This window comes from Neofelis nebulosa, chromosome 4 (genome assembly GCF_028018385.1).
Source record: "Neofelis nebulosa isolate mNeoNeb1 chromosome 4, mNeoNeb1.pri, whole genome shotgun sequence".
NCBI lineage: Eukaryota > Metazoa > Chordata > Mammalia > Carnivora > Felidae > Neofelis > Neofelis nebulosa.
Genome location: NC_080785.1, coordinates 160,874,589 through 160,887,190, shown reverse-complemented (window position 1 = coordinate 160,887,190; position 12,602 = coordinate 160,874,589). Strand labels below are relative to the sequence as shown.

Here is a 12,602-nt window from a genome sequence, read left to right as displayed (position 1 = left end):
GTCTCCATCTTTGGAGGACTCATCTTACCCCAAAGGCGCTGCAGGTCTCAGGACCGGGGCCAGGCTTATTATCCACCAGGGTGAGAGTTGGTGATGAACACTACTGCACACATGCAGAAATCACTCGTTGCTCAGATTTAAAATGAGTCAGAAGAGGCACCGGGAGCCAGGTGCTGGCTTGCCTGCGGCTTCCCTGCAAGTCCTGGGGAAAAGCGGGATTTGGCACAAGCCGGGTGGGCAGCGGTTCGGTGGAGAGAGGGGCGTGTAAAAGCCCGGGTTATGAGCCAGAATGAATAGAAAAGAGGAGAGAAGGCAGAGGTGGGCAGATTCTGGGGCCCAGATGCCCAGTCCGGAGCCGGAGCCGGAGCCGTTTGGGCTGGGATTGGGATTTGACTGTCGGAGAGTAGGAAAGTCATTTGACTTCACAGAGAGTGAAAAGGTGCATGAGATTCCTTCCGCTCTCCCCTCCGAGGTGTGTGCCGGCTGAAGTGGGGAGACCCCAGGATGGATGCCCACGGCCCCCACCCCTCTGCTGGGAAGCGGAGAGGCAATCCCCAGCACAGGCATGTCGGGGAGTGGCGTACTTGCAGCAGTGGTCTGAAAGGAACAAACAATCCAAAAACTCTGTAAATTTCCCTTTTCCTTTTGTGTTCCAAGCAGTTCCAGTTCTCCGCTTTGCTTTTCCAGTTTTGCCCAGCATTTTGGGTCGGGGTGGTTCAGTTCTCTTCCTCCGTTCCTTCCCCCCACCCTTTCCCTTTTTATAATTTCTTTCCGCTTTTGTTTTCTTACAAATTGAAACAGAGATGGCTGGTTAATTTTTAGCCTCCACTCAGCTACGCCCAATTTACTGCCGCCTTTGAAACCTAAACGGGCGGCACTCTGTGATTAAGCAAGGCAGAAGTGTGTTTACATTATGCCCAACCAACTTGTAATGAGAGGGCTACCAAACCTTTTTCTGTGTGTGTGTGTGTGTGTGTGTGTGTGTGTGTGTGTGTGTGTGTTTTCCCTTTCCACTATTCCGGTATTTTCTCTCCCTTGTTTCCCTTCTTTCTGTCTTTATGCAAATGTAACAGAATGTGGCTTAACTTCAACTCTAGTGAGTGTTCTTTCCCGCAAGTGTGTGTGTTTGTGTTTGTGTGTGTGTGTGTGTGTGTGTGTGTGTGTCTTCCTTCCTGTTCATTCATAAAAAAGAAAAGCAACTCACTTTTCTGCTGTGGTCACTCCCTTGCCTGTTTGGGAAGTTGGGAGGAGTCGTATGACTTAATCCAGAAATGAAATTTTGGGGAACTTTTAGCATTGCGTCGGGAGAGTAACTTCCACTAGGATTAGCACTGACGGTTTCTATGTTGGCGAACTCTGGGGATGAAAAGGTGGTATTTGAGGCCTCTCTCCTTACTCACACTCTCTCTCATTCTGAGAGGTGGCTTTGATAGTTTGTTGGAGGCAGTGGACATCCCCCTCCCACCGCCCCCACAGCCATTCCTCCCTCCGTGGATCATTCTAGGCTTGCACTTGGCCCGGTGTGACTATCGTGACCCCTCATGAAGAATGACCAACTGCCAGTCCTCTCCTCTGTTCGTCCTTTTTCTTTCTGGAAATGAGACTGAAGAAACAACATTTAAAGTTATCCTCTCATTCTCTGTCTCTACAGCAAGTCGGAGTGGGGAGGGTGTGTGCCTGGTATTGCTGAAGGGAGCTTGGGGGAGGCTTGGAGCCTTGAGTTTGTGTCTGTCAGATCCTCTGCAAGGGGATTCTGTACCTTCTGATGTTAGAACTAGGGCCGCTGAGATGGAAATCAATACTCACCTCTCTCTGGCTTCCTCCTACCCTGCTCTCTAGCTAGATCCCTGTAGCCAAGCTGTTTCCCTGGACTCTTTTATTTTAGGCCAAATTCTTTTTAAAAAATTTTTTTTAACATTTATTTATTTTTGAGACAGAGAGAGAGCATGAACAGGGGAGGGTCAGAGAAAGAGGGAGACGCAGAATCTGAAACAGGCTCTAGGCTCTGAGCTGTCAGCACAGAGCCCGACGCGGGGCTCGAACCCACGGACCGCGAGAGCATGACCTGAGCCGAAGTCGGCCGCTTAACCGACTGAGCCACCCAGGCGCCCCTATTTTAGGCCAAATTCTTGACGGCTGCCAGCATGAGGCTAAGGTAGGATGATGTGTGTGTGAGGAAGGAGACCGTTTCTGGCCAGCCTCCTGGCTCCTGGACTAACCAGGCAGGTGTCTGTCGTGAGAAAGGAGGCATCCCCACCCGCCCCCCAGCTATAATGAGATCATTTGCCCAGGAATATGAGTGAATTCCTGCCCCATCGAATGCGGCCGCGGCCATTTCTGTCCCGGCTGAGGTCCAGTTCCTTGATAAAAGCTGAGTGGAGAACTGGGGATATTTCAAAAGAATTCGTCTATACTCTAGCTCCCTGGACTCCAGATAGTTTCGACGAAGGTAGGATTTCTTGCTGGAATTGCTTTAATTCACATGTGCCTTACTGAAGGAGTAGGGGTGAATCGGTGCAGCAGGGGCCTTGGGTAGATGGTCTCAAGATAATGAGGTGCAGCCACAGCCTTCTCCCCAAGCCACCCCAGTTGGCTAGAAAATGTCTTCTTCTGGCCGAGCCCCCAAACAGCATGGATCTGACAGCACAGCCTTCTCCTGCCCCTGCCCCCCCCTCACCCCACCCCTGGACATGCTCAGCAGGGTGCCCCTTGCTCCTTCCTCCTAGTATAAACCAGGAGTAGGGGCTAGGGTGGCAAGCTGGTCCAGAAGTGCTGCTGGGCTACCTCCAAAGCTGCTTCTGCAGGGCTCTGAAGGTGATCTGGTATCTTCGGACCTGCCCTAACCTAGGCTTCGGTCCTAGAAAATGGAAAAATCTGGGGCGCCCGTCTGACTCAGCCTGTAGAGCATGTGACTCTTGATCTTGGGGTTGTGAATTTGAGCCCACAATGAGTGTAGAGATTGCTTAAAAGTGAAAAAAGAGTCTGAAAGTAATAAAAAGCTTCACCGAATGGACATGTCAGCTTCTCCCTGTCGGATTCCTCTGACAGGCCCCAGTGGAAGCCCGTGAAGTCCAGATACTCGGGTGGTGCTTCTTTTCTTTATCTCGGCTTGTTCACGATGGAGAAATTCACATGTAGAAGGAGCCCCCATCACCAGTGCCGGTAGCTGCTGACTTACTTACGGTCAGGCTCCACTCACTCATCCATACCCCCCACTGCCCACCCACGCTGGGTTGTTTAGAAGAAAACCCAGGCATTGTAGCTTTTCATCTGTAAATATATCTGTGCATGTCTCTAAAGATGAGTCTTGAAGAACGCAACCACACTATCACTATACCTAAAAATAATCAACCGTTTCTTCAGCATGGTCGGGCTAGTCAGTGTTCACATTTCCCTAATTATCTCCCAGTTTCGTTTGTCTGGGTCAGGATCAGAATCAAAACCAGAATCAGGTGCACACAGGGGCGCCTTGCTGGCTCCGTTGGTGGAGCGTGGGACTCTTGATCTCCAGGTCGTGAGTTCAAGCCCCACGCTGGGTGTAGAGCTTACTTAAAAGAAAAAAAAGAAAGGAAGGAAGGAAGAAAATCAGGTGCACGCATTGCGACGGGTCGATACGTCTTTCAGACTCACAATCTCTAGGCGGTCCTCCTCCATCTTGGTTTCTTTTCTGGCAGTTTTTGGGTTGTTGCTGTTGAAGGAAGTGGGTCATTTGTCCTGTAGGGTTTCTCCATCTGGGCTCTGTAGACTGTGCTCCCCTGGGTTGTGTGTGTGCAACACTCTGAAAGGAGATTCTGCCTCCCTCCTCGCCTCCGGGTCCTGGGACGGCCGGACCTTACCTGTCGCAGGAAATGGATTAGCACCTAAGGATTTGTCTAAGTGAACTGTTTCAAGTGCACAGTCACCCTTCTCCGGTGTAAGAGTTCCCTGGTTTTGCTCTCTGCTTCAGAGCTCGGGGCTTTGCAGTGAGTGCTGGTTTTCAGGTCCCAGGGAGGACTCTTCCTCTGGGCCCTTCCATGGTGGTACAGGGCATCGTTCGGCCATGGTAGCCCTGCCAAGATACAGATGATGCCAGCGATGCCCCTAAGCCTTTGCTGGATCCTCGGCCCATCTGGTGGCTCTGGTGGCAGTGCGTGGGAGAGACCACAGGAGCGCCGGCCGCCTTCCTGGGGGACTGGCCCCTAGCGCGGCCTCTGGGCCACCTCACCCACTGCCTCTTTTTTCAAGGCCCAGAAATGCCACTGGTCTGCGTCGTTGAGGGAGCACCATCTGGTGCCAGGGCTGGTGTAGACTGCAGGGCCCAGGAACCAGATTCGTAAGGCTCGCGAGAGGTGCGGATCATCTTTTAACCCAACGCAGGGTCCCCTTTAGAACATCCTGGAGGAGGTGTCACTGTTGTTCAAAGGTCAGCTTTGGCCACTGTAAAATTCTTCCGTTCGTCCAACCCAGAGAATGGTTAGAAGGTTGCAGCTAGCCTGTAAAGATACCAGCACATAGCAGGCTGGTGGCCGATCACCGCTGCTGGCTGTCCTTGCTGTTGTTAGGATCTCATGAGCCCAAGGCTGCCTCCCTGTCGCCTTTACCTGTCAGTCTCATTTCTGTCAGGGGACAACTCAGGTGAGCGCTGAGTTTTCTGTGACACGGCAGCCTCTCGGATGCTGAAGCCTGCTCTCATGGTTCCTTTCCACCCTTCTCCCCAGGAAGCTGTCCTTTCTCCAGGCCAAACGTTGCCTGTCCCTCACGCCTCCCGCACTGGATGCAGCTCCTCGAGCCCTTGCCATTGTGGTCACCACTTCCTGGAGGCCCTCTTAAACTGGAGCGTTTGGTATGGAACACAGAAACTCCAGGCGCGATCAGGTCCCATGGTCGCTGCGGGATTTGCAGGGCCTTCCAGCTACGTAATGTGTGGGGCCCCGTGCAAAACGAAAAGTGCGGGGCTCCTAGTTCAGAATGATTAGGGATTGCGACGGGACGACAGTGAGAGCGTTAAGACCGAGCACGGGGTGCGTGTGACTGTCCAGGTTGCATACCTGTGAAGCCGGCCCGGGCCGCCTGTGCTCTGTTAATGTGACATGGGATGCCTTGCTTGGTGGGGTGGAAGGGTGACGGGGCTCAGGCTAGCCTCAAGAAGGGGATGTGACCCCAAAGAGGCGATGGGAAATGCCCAGTCAGGCGAGCTGTTGCCTACAGGCCTGGGACAGTCCTTTGGCTTGGTCTCCTTCTAGGACTCCCCTGACCATCTGCTCGTGTCACCTTTGTCCATAGCCTGTCTGCTCAACCAGTCGGGTCCACGCTGGTTGCGATGCACAGGGGTTCTCGGTGGAGTGCTCACTCTGCTGGCTGAGTTGGAAGCTATAGCTCAAGGGAAAAAAAGAATCACCCTCGTCTGAGCTTGAACCAGCGCTGTGGGCTGTGAACAAGCCAGAGGGGACCTGGACGCCCTGAGCATGGGGACCAGCTGTGCTCCACCACCCACCCAGAGGAAACGGGGCCGCTCTGCAGCAGGAGGGCCGGGGTCCAGACACGCGGAAGGACTTCCTGAGGATTCCGTTTACTTCTTGGCATTGCTGGAGGGTGGTCGAATTTCCTTTATTCATGAAACACGCGCTTGGTGAACCTACTGTGAGCGAGGCCGTTCTAAGCATGAGAGACTCCCGCATTCGGCTGGCGGGGTTTGGGTGAGGGCCTCATAGTGACTTCTAGAAGATGCGGTCCCGTGGGCGTTGAGTGTGCAGTGATCCGTGCTGGGAGGGAGGGAAGACCCGTTGGGGCTTCACCAGGGGCCGTGAAGAGGGAGGCAGGGCCCACCTCTGCCGCTTTTCTAGTGCTGCAGAGACCTGGGGTGCCAAGGAAGGGTTGGCCAGAGGGCCGTGCCATGGTCCCCCTCTGTTCTGGTGTCCGCAGCAGCTGTGTGGAGAGGACACAGCTGAGCATCCCCTTTTCTGCCCAAGGGAGAGGGTGGCTCCCTCCCCACCCCTTTTTCTCTTTGCCCCATCAGTCCCACCCCCCACCCCTGTCTCAGGAGCTGCCACGCTTCAGTTATTTTATCCTTCAGTGTCCGATTCAGAAGTCCTTTCAAAGGCCCCAGCCGTGTCAGCGCGGTGCTCGCACAAAAGGCCTCTTTGATTTCTTGTTTGTTTTCATTTGCCAGTGGAGGGGGAGGGGGCTGGAGAGAAAGAGCTTCTGGGTTTTAAAATTTTTATTTGGGTTGCTTCATTCTCAGAGGGGTCGGGTCCCTGGAACTCCTTTCTGAGTTGGGGGCTCGAGGCGATGGGCGGTCTTCTGGGCTGACGCAGGAAGTGGGGGCTGCCCCCACCAAGCAAGAGGGGGAAGCGTGGGGGCTCAGGATGTAGTCGTTGGTTCACCTCGGGCCTGTGCTAGGCCAGAGGGCCGGAAGGGGCAGGTTAGAACCTACTGCTTGGGTAGGGAAAGGTCCGACGTGCCGGGGACCGAAGTACATTCCCCTGGTAGCCGCGTCCCCTGTAGAGGCCTTTGTCACAGCTGTAGGATTGGAGTGGTCCTGAACCTTGACTTTGCCGTTTTCCCTTTATCGTCCCAGATTCTGCTGTTTCCCTCTCGGTTGGATGGGAAGGGAGCGGGGGCCCTTCTAGCATGCGGACTCCTTGAAAATCCTTTACATACAGACTGGCCTCCCCACTGTCTGTCAGGGCGTGAAGTAGAGGGGTGACCCGTCTACCCAGCAGCCTGGTGTCCTGTGGGGCGGGGCCTGGGACAAGCCCCTGTCTTCGCAGCCTTGCTCTCTCACCTCCCCCCGCCCCCCCCCCCCCGCCCTCCCCTTACCTCTTGCCTCTCTCCGTGATGGTTTGTGAGACCGCTGCAGCGCGGGTGCCCCTCCCAGAGCACAAGGCCCATGGCTCGAGGAGGACTTTGAGGACAGGGGGCTGAGGCCGAAGGGAGCCGGACGGCCTCCCTCGCCAGCAGTCTGGGACCAGAGGCACCCAGACCGATGCCTGTCGGGGTGCCTACTTCAAGCACACGTGGGTGCATCCCAACATACAGTAAGAAGAGGGGCAGCCCATGGGTTGTCATGCCTGTGTGGAGGCCCGACTGCCGCGGCTCAGAAGGCAGCGCCGGAGAGTGAGTGTTGGGCAGGTGGTCACGGGCGTCAGCAACAGGGAAGCGTGCCCACTGGGTGAGGGGGCTCCGCAGGGCCTGGTTGGCAGACGGGAGGAGGAGGCTGGGGGGCTGAGAGATAGATAAATATAGCTGATGGCATTTCTGATGATAGGTTTTTCTTGGCACCAAGGGCACCGTGGAAAACAGCACGACAAACGCCGGCCCCACAGGCCGCCGTCGCCATTTTAAGCATGTTTGAGCCGAGGGGTGGCTGGCGTTAGAAGAGGGTCCCAGCAGGCAGAGGGGCTGCGGCAGGGAGGTCTGGCTGGACTCTGCCTCGCCCCCCACCCCCCACCCCCCGGGTGCCTGTGTTTTTGCCTCTGTCCGGATGGCTATCTCATAACTGATTTTCTGGTCCTCTGGGAAGTACAAAAATATTTTGGGGTTGCTAACTGAAGGGGTACCCATTTGTTCAGGCTCCCGACAACTTCTTGTTCCCCGTCGATGCAGGGGGGGGGCACACCCCTGCTCTCCATCCCCTTCTTTAATTCCATTTTTTCCACCGAAGGCCCCGTGTGGCTAAGGCATCGTGCCGAGTCCTGTCTGTGTGTTAACCACCCAAATTCTCACACCGATTCCGAGTTTGAATCTGTGCTCCTGGCTGCATGTGTGTGTTTGTGCTCAGGTGACACACAGCGGGGGATCGGTGCAGTGGGGGATCAGTGAATCAGACCCGGGGGCCTGGGAGTCTTCCTGGAAGATAACCTGTTTGAACCCCATCTTGAAAGGACAGTGAGGAATGAGCTCGTTTTCGTCAGCTGGCTGAGCCTTTTCAGCCGCCCGAAGCTGATCCCTTTCTCACAATGGTGGAGTGATATAGGCAGGGCAGGTATTATTATCCCCACTGTACAGAGAAGGGAACCCAAGTACAGAGATGTTACGGCACTGAGGTCACACGATGAGTTTCCAGCAGAAGGACCCCAAAGCTGCCACCTGTGGGCCTTGCTGCTCCTGGAACTTCACGGGGATTGCTGGCCTTGGCAGAGTCTCAGAGGAGAAAGCTGTGCGGGTCCCCATGGTCTCCGTTGCTCTCTAGGAGCTGAGATGGTGAGGCTGGAGCCTAGCCTGTGGCTCAGCTCAAGGGCTCCCCCAGCTGCTGAGCACGTGGGGTGGAGACAGTGATCGGGCACCTGGCCTGTCCTTGACACTGGCCTCCCCACCAGCTGGCCCCCTGCCTCTGACCCAAGAGGCAGCATGATACGGGTTGGGCCCACTGGATGCCTCCACCCTGCTGTGGCCAGCCCGGCTTCTTGGCACCTCTCCCTGGAGTGTGGGGAAGGGCAGGTAGAGTGGGCAGGAAGTCCAGGCCGGGGGCCAGGCCGCTTGGCTGGATCTTGGGATCCCTGATCCTTGCTGTGTCACGCCCTTTTCCTGGGAGTCTGCTTGGAACTGAAGTTTGAAATAAGAAAAATGAATGCAGTTGTCCCAATTAACCAGATGATGGCTGGAAGTTTTGCAGTAATCTGCTCTACATTGTCTTTTATGCTCCTTCACATAAACTCTCACGCTTACCCCTTTCTTAAAGTTTGAAAACTTTGGATCTGCGTACATAAAAACTCTCCCAGCACGTGGAGGGGTTGGGTTATAGGAGCGGCTAGCCCATGCTAGAGATTTTCCTGTTTCCGTGGCTGGTAAGATAGGGACATAACCTCTTAACCACTGATAACAGCTCCTGTAGAGCAGAGTTTTCCAACCACAGCTCTCTCGGCACTGGGGCCAGATCATTCTGTGTTGTGGAGACCGTCCTGTGCATTGCGGGGCGGTTAACAACATCTCTGGCCTCGACCAGCTAGATGTCAGTTGCGACGCTCCACCCCGGGTGTGACAACTGAGATACCTCAGGACATTTCCATGGGGAGAGAATTGCCCCAGCTGAGAGCCTCTGGCGTAGAAGAAACGGAGGGATTCAGGCAGAACATTGCCCGCCTTCACCTCTGGCCTCTCCCCTCAGTCGCATGGCAACAGAACCTCTGAGCCCTGGCTGTTCCCCTGTATGTCCTATGCCATTTTCCCTTTCTGGGCAGCAGGACCCTGGGCTGAAGCCATCTGGGGGCTCCTCTCCCTCCTGGGAATCATGAGCCCATCTGAGAGTCTCCTACCGAATATCCCTCCTCATATCTCGCATCATGGTCTCTCCATGCGCTGAGGCCACTGATCTGGGTACTAGAAGAGGGGGTCTGCTCTCCAGCTGACCCAGGCCTATGTGGCGAGCCAGCGGTTCTGTCAGGCCCATCCCAGACCCCAGAGAGCAGCAGACATTTGTTTCTGCAGCGTGGGATGCAGAGACCAGAAGTGTCGCCTGAGCCTCAGCACTACTCTTTTTAAATGATGTATTTGATTTTTTTTTATTACAGTAGTAAAACACGCTCTTTCTAAAAAATTCAAACAATAGAGAAATGAGAGAGACAGACAAGCTCCCCAAATAACCCTCCTGAGCCAGAGGGAAACTCACTTCTCAGGTCTGTGTAAGTTCTTCTCATTTCTTTTCATTAATTCCCGTATCAAATAACTTTTAAATATGGAGATATCTATTTTAAGAGCAGATGGTATGTTTGGGCTAATTGAACCGGGTCCAGGGAGTGCCACTGTGGTCTTAACTTTTCCCATTCCCTGCCCGTTCCAGCAGTGTGTCCCCCATCACCCCAGGTGCAGAGCCGGTATCTGTCCTCTTTGACCCCTCCCCTGCCAGGTGACAGTTTCTGCTTATCCTTCCGGGAGCATGATGACCAGCAGGATGTACGTTGGTATCTGAGCAGCCAGGATCCTGCCGTGGGCATTTCTGTTGGCAGTATGACACCGATGGTGGAAGTCAGGGCCTGAGGCCCAGCCCCTGCTGAGCACCCCCCCCACCCCCCACCCCCGCCAAAGGCTCAGCCACCATGGGGGTTGGGGTGTGGCAGGGGCACTGAGGGAAGGAGGGGCTGGTGAGAAGTGGCCTGCTTGGCTGTGCCCCGCTTGGCCCCGGCCTCTCCTCTCTGGAGCCAGCTTCCCAGCTCCTTCCTAGAGGGCCAGAGTGATCCTCTGTGTGGGATAGACTCTTCAAGTAGCCTGGCATCCTAGAGGCTCTTCGAGACCCTCCAGTCTCCTTCCAGGGTTGGTGGTGGCTGCTGCCTTTTTCCTTTCTTAAGGAAAGGGGGTGAAATGTCCCTCAGCCTTCCAGGATTTATCCCATCATAATTCTTTATGTTGGGCTTAAAGGTATGGCAGAGAGGAGAGTGTCCTCTCCAGGCCAGGGGCAGGGACAAGACTGGAAGGAATCTGGAGAGAGCTTTGCGGCTGGGTCAGCCGGTCTAGGGGAAGCTGCAGATGACAGCCGGGAGTAGGGTGACACCTGGTGACTCTTCTGGACTGGGCAGAGTGTGCAGAGAGATCAGGAGATCCCCGGAGGTGGCCTGCAGGAGGCTGACTGAGTGCAGCCTTTGAGGAGTGTGTCCTTATTATATCCCCATTAGCGCATAATTATTATATAATGGGTGTTATTGCATAATGGCAGTTATATAACACGTGGCCCAGAATACGGGGTGTGTGTGTGTGTGTATGTGTGTGTGTGTGTGTGTGTGTGTGTGTGTGTAATAAGTGTATATTCTCTGGCTATAAATAGCTGCCAGCCCTGCACTGAATCTGTGGTCACACCAGAGCCACCTTATAAATACCCAGCAGTGGGCTATAAATTTCTGAGTGGTGACGTAGGCAGTTAGGAGGTGGTGGGAGGGACTTTCAGCCCCACCCGGCCACATGACATCATTGTTTCCATAGTAATAAGAACGCTCCCTGGGGGACCAAGCAAAGAGAGGCCTTTAAAGGGAGGAGGCAAATGGATAGGAAGCTGGGTGGGGGTGCTTTGCCTGGGGCTGACCAGGGTGGGATCCCCTGGGCAGAGGGCTGCAGGCATAAGACAGGCCATCTCCCCGCAGGTGTAGGAAACGCCGGGGCAGGAAACTCCATTTTCTTTCGTCTCTTCTTCAGAGGGTTTCAGGGCGCCTCCTTGTGTGGCAGGTGGTGCTGACTCTGCTGCCTGTTAGCGAGAGAGCTGGGGGAGCCACATGGTCTCTCCATCCTTCCCGCTCCCAGGTGACCTCTTCGTGGCTCTGGGGCCACTCGCTGACGGGGAGTTGAACAGGGGCAAACCAGGGCTCTGCACCCAGTCATATCCTCCACGGGGCGGGACCGCTTCCCCTACCAGAGGTTTTAGGCCAATTTTGGCCTTAGTAATATAAGAAACATGTGAACAATTTGGAGCGCATCTCAGCGAGCCTTGTGGAAGTCATGGCACTGGGAGATGGCACCCGGGAAGAAAGCGGAGACACGGAAAGTGTTTGGCCCCAGAAGAAGCTACGGGGTGGGATGCAATCTATTTATGTGTCTGAGACGTAGTAGTTTCGTACTGGGTGGCGAAGAGCTACTCTTCGAGTTCCTGAGGGTAGAGGAAGAGATCCGTTTGCTGGCAGGTGGTGGGATTGAGGTTAGCTGGGAGGAAGGAAGGATGAGTGACCAACTTGTCACAGTATGACCGGTAGTTTTCTGATTTCAGCACTAAAGGTCCCTTGTCCCAGGAAATCCTTTTGTCCCTTGCAAACCAGGACGGCTGGTCATCCTAGAACAATGGTTTTCAACCAGGGGTTGAACCAGGGATCCTTTGGCAATGTCCGTGGGCACTTTTGGTTGTCACAGCCAGGGGAGGATGATGTTGGCATCCAGTGAGTCGAGGCCAGGGCACAGGGTAGTCGATAGTCCCTCAACAAGGAATCGTCTGGCTCCAAATGTCATTAGTGGTGAGACGGAGAAGCCCTGTGTTGCGGGGGGTGTGGTAAGCAGAGCTTCCGGGTCTCCTCAAGACCTCCCTTGCCTAGCAGAGAGCCCCTTACTTACCCCGCCTCCTCTCTGCATTTCTTGCGGCTCTATTTTTTTGTGCTTTGATTGGTGATGTGTAGGGTTCTGGGGCCTGGAGACTTTTTTTCTAGGGAATCCTGGGGCTTCTGAGAGGGTCCTTCCCCCTCTCAAAGCTCAGAGGCTTTTGCAGCTAAGACCGTGCTGAGCATGAGGCCTGCTAGGCAGCATGGCCCTGGTGTGGATCTTTTGCTTGTTACTAAAAAATAATAAAAATGGAAAAGCCATTAAGTAGCCATCCCTGGTTGCCTACCAAAGAGTTCCCGAGAGGCAAAACCTGCCTGCTTCCCTCGCCTTTCAGGCAAGCTCTTCCCGTGTAGGCCTGAGCAGGCCACCGTGGCTGCCGGCCCTAGGGGTCCCCTGAGTGCACCAGTCCCAGGGCAAGAGCTTGTTTTCACAAAAGCCCACTCCCAGACCCGGCAACGAGGGCAGGACTCTGCCACTCAAATGGAACACTTTGCAAATGGGACAGATGAGGAAGCTCTGAATCCTGTTCTGGCACGTGGGGTTCACAGAAATCTGGTTTACCTGATGTCATTGGTGGCAGGCAACATTTTGCCTTCATGCGTGAAATGTAATCA

General features: G+C 54.6%; 1 protein-coding gene across 5 annotated transcripts in view; it reads left to right on the top strand.

Annotated features, from left to right (window-relative positions):
- NFIX (nuclear factor I X) overlaps nt 1-12,602 on the top strand; it is a 98,534-nt gene that overhangs the window by 29,315 nt on the left and 56,617 nt on the right. The window lies entirely within an intron of this gene.